General features: G+C 41.3%; 1 pseudogene; it reads right to left on the reverse strand.

The window, feature by feature from the left end:
* Positions 1–1,550: 1,550 nt before the first annotated feature.
* On the reverse strand, positions 1,551–2,629 carry LOC132213956 (proteasome subunit alpha type-6-like; annotated as a pseudogene).
* Between the last annotated feature and the right edge of the window lie 1,654 nt (positions 2,630–4,283).

A 4,283-nucleotide genomic window follows, 5' to 3' on the forward strand; every position in this document is an offset into this window, starting at 1 on the left:
GAGCCACCCCCCAGGTGGCTCCCGAGAGGAAGGGAGAGGAAGAGAGAGATAGAAACATCAAAGATGAGAGAGAATCATTGATCAGCTGCCTCCTGTGCACCCCCTACTGGGGATCAAGCCTGTAACCAGGGCCTTGACTGGAATCGAACTGAGGACCCTTCAGTCCACAGGCCGATGTTTTATCCACTGAGCAAAACCAGCTGGAGCTAAATAGATAATTCTTAAATAAATTCCCCAGGTGATTCTGAAGCTCAGCCAGTGTTGAGAACCAGTTTTTGCATATTTAAGATTTTATCTTTTATATTTAAGTTTTTGATTCATCTGGAATTTGTACTAAGATAAAGTGTGATATGAAACTCAACCTAGTTTTTTTTTTCCTGAAGGCTATTCAATTATCCTAATACCATGTAATAAATCTAAACTACCAAAACTGACTTCAGAAGAGAAGTCACCCACCGCTTAATATCTGGGTGATTTGGAGCAAGTTATTTAAACTCTCTATTCCTCAGTTTTTTCATCTGTAAAATAAGGATAATAATACCTCATAGAGTTATTTTGAGAATTAAAAAGCTTCACAAATTTAAAGCCCTTAGAACAGTATTGGGCCTTAGTAAAATGCCATTTTAATATTTGCTACTATATTTGCTACTACTTATTTGGCTCAGCAAATGAACATGTGCAGAGCCAAACCAGATATGATAAAATGTTATGTAATCATTACACTTTAAAAAAGTTTAATTTAAGTGAAAAGAAATATAAAATTAACTTATCTAGATTTTTTAAAAAATGTATATGGTAAACAAACACTAAAAAATACTAACATGTTAACAGTGGTTATATTTGGGTGAAGAGAGATCATGAATTCTCTTTCTTTTCTTTCTTAATGTTTCCTATATTTCTCCATTTGCCTACAATAAGCAGGTACTGCTTATATTCAGGGAGGAATGAAAAGTTTAAAAATTGCTAAGTAAAGTGTTAATCTGGATTCCATCCCTCAACATATATGTTGCCCTGCCCAGCACTATTCGAAGAGCTTGTTCTCTATGTTACATCCATGTCATGGAGTTTTCTGGGGAGTGAGGGCCCAGCATTAGGACTCTGCCTCCCGGCTGGTATGCAGGGAATTTTCTGGGCTATTCTAATCCAGCTAATTGCCCCTCCATCCAGCCTGCATTGTGCTATCACTGTATCAACCAGGTCATTAAAGACCTTATCAAAAGCCTTGCAAATGTCTCCATTTGTTGGGTAAACAAATATGGATTGAATCTCTATTATGCTCCAGACTTTGAGTCTATCTGGTTTCCTTAATAGGTGACTCTAGAATCAATATTAAGAAGAGAAAAAGGTCAGACTGACATATTTTCTTTTTTAAAATCTCAGCCTGAATGCCAAAGATGGACGCTTTTTCAAAAGTCTCCCAAACTATACTATTATTATTATTTTTTCCAAAAGCACTGGTTTTATTTATAGAGTCCTAACCACTTCAGCGGTCAGAGGAGTGGGAGCGGTTCCTTTTTCAATCCAGGGGCCTCCAGAATGTCAGTCTGTTGTTACCAAACGCACTGGCAAGTGGAGTCATGGATTTGGCAAACTAACTGCAGTGTTAAGTCTCTCTCTGCTGGAACAAGGTGAATGTCAATCTCTGCTTCTGTAAGAATCCGGAATGTAGCATTTTCTACTGTAACTACTCCAACTTCTATTTCTCAAGGTTTGAAATCAGTTGATAGAACAGTAGACAGGCATGTAATCAGTTTCCACTGTCTGTTCAAATGTCGGTCAAATATTTTCTTCGCTTCCCCCCCACCCCCCCAAGAAAACTGGTTGACTTGGTTTAACTTCTGCTGCAGTGGCTTGAAACCCACAGTTGTAACCTGCAAGATCACACCTCACCTGAGGGCCTTGTTCTTCCTCTCTACCAATTAAAATAACACAGCATGCCCTAGCCAGTATGGCTCAGTGGATAGAGCCTCGGCCTTGGACTGAAGGGTCCCGGGTTTGATTCCAGTCAAGGGCATGTACTTCAAATGCAGTCTTGATCCTCGGCCTGGACATGCCGGAGGTAATCACATGGATGTTTCTCTCTCTCTCTCTCTCTCTCTCTCTCTCTCTCTCTCTCTCTCTCCCCCCACCCCCCACCCCTTTCACTCTCTCTGAGAATCAATGTAAAAATGTCCTTGGGTGAAGATTAGCAAAAATTTAAAAAGTAAAATAAAATCACACATCAACAAAGAGGCCTCATTTTAGCCTCATTGCACGTGTAGACCTGAGAAATATCAGCAGTTCTTTTACACAGCGTGTCCACAGGAATCTCATAGCCCTACTTGTCTTTCCAATTAGCTGCCTCATAGCATGCCCTCTGTACTGGGACCTGCTAGCCGCTGCCATTCCGGCTGTCACACAGCCATTGCTTTTGGTTATCTTGAATTAGTGAGTCACTGCTGGAATCCAAAAATTTATCAGGTATTTCCTACTGTGTGACAATTACTGCACATTTTTTCCCTCTGACAGTTACTGATGTAAGGCCACCCCGGTTAGTAGCCTAAAAAGCATATTCTACTTGGTAGGGCCAGCCATTGGGTGATAAAATGGTATTGTGGTGGTCAAAACCAGTGCTAGAACCACGAAACATGTTGGTGTACCCACTACGTCAAGTGTGTCTCTGGGACCTGTAGCTTTGGCACCAGGATTGTTAGTATTTTTGTAATCTAGTCTAGATCTTGTCTGTACTGAAGCCGAACTCAGCGAGTGGTATTTGAACAAGCTGTGTTCTTCTCATCTGCGCAACCAAATTACTTTTATTCAACTCTCTTCTTCCTGGCCTCTGTCTCTCCCTAAAATGGCTCAGAGAGCACCACTGGGACCAGTCCTTTATCCTGCAAACCTTCCAGGACCTGGGGTATAACTTCTTAGTACCTGGAATCTAGAACTCAATGAAAGCAGCAAAATCCTGGAAAGTCTTCCCTTATCTTGGCCTCAATGTGAGAGAAGGTCAAGGAGATTCCAGGCATTTTTAAAGTGCTAAAGAAAATTTCTCCCAACTCACTCAAATTCTTTGCAAGTATGAACTTCCAATTACCATTGACAATGTTTATTTTTAAAATAAAATAAAATCTGAAAATTAAGGTAGATCTATTCTTTTTTTAATTAATATATTTTTAATTGATTTCAGAGAGGAAGGGAGGGGGAGAGAGAGAGAGAGATAGAAACACCAATGATGAGAAAGAATCATTGATTGGCTGCCTCCTGCACTGGGGATCGAGTCTGCAACCTGGGCATGTGTCCTTGACTGGAATCAAACCCAGGACCCTTCAGTCCGCAGGCCAACACTCTATCCACTGAGCCAAACCAGCTAGGGCAGATCTATTCTTTTCTAATGCATAAATGATTGCTATAAACTGGCAGGTAATAAATCTATACTTCAAAGAGCTGAGTTGTGATTACTTGAATGAATGAGTACTCTATAGTAACATAGAATAGGTCTATCTAACACAAACTACATATGACAGGTGCCAACTATATGAGAGCACTTTCCACTTTAGAATTTAGAAAGGAGCCCGGCCCGTGTGCTCAGTGGTTGAGCATCGACCCATGAACCAAGAGGCCCCCAGTTCAATTCTGGGTCAGGGCACATGCTGGGGGTGCAGGATCCCCAGTAGGGGGCATGCAGAAGGCAGCCAATCAAGGTCCCTCTCATGGATGCTTCTACCTTTCGATCCCTATCCCTTCCTCTCTCTCTAGAATCAATAAAAACATTTTAAGAATTTAGAAGGAAATTAAATATATGACCCAAAGTTCTTTGTAAAAGTGGTCCAGAGACATTTAAAACAATGCTGTCTCTAGCGTGGTATCTTAGTGCGGCAAGTAGAAACTTTTTCCAGGGGTCATGGTTTGTGGCAGCATCTATTTTGCATACACAACTCAGGACTTCTGAGAGCTTAGAGAGCATGAGTTTCTTAGGTGATTCCAGAAATTTGATCTCTAACAGTGGTTCTCAAATTGGAGTATGCCTCCGAAGCCTCTGGAAGACGTCCCCACCCCAGACTTTCTGACTCAGCAGGTCTGGAATGCAAAAGAATCTAAAAGCTAAGAAAAAGAAAGAAAAGGGTGAAGGGCACTCTTGTTGGGGTGCCTGATGCTTCTATCACTAGGCGCAGAAAGAGCAAAGGGGGGAAGCAAGACAGTAACAGCTAACATTTGAGAGAGGTTCCAACGTACTTATTCTTTTGTGCGTCGGTTCATTTAAGCTTCCATCAACCTGAGGAGACAGGTATCCTGATCATCAT

The sequence above is a fragment of the Myotis daubentonii genome, chromosome 12 (assembly GCF_963259705.1).
Source record: "Myotis daubentonii chromosome 12, mMyoDau2.1, whole genome shotgun sequence".
NCBI classification, from domain to species: Eukaryota; Metazoa; Chordata; class Mammalia; order Chiroptera; family Vespertilionidae; genus Myotis; species Myotis daubentonii.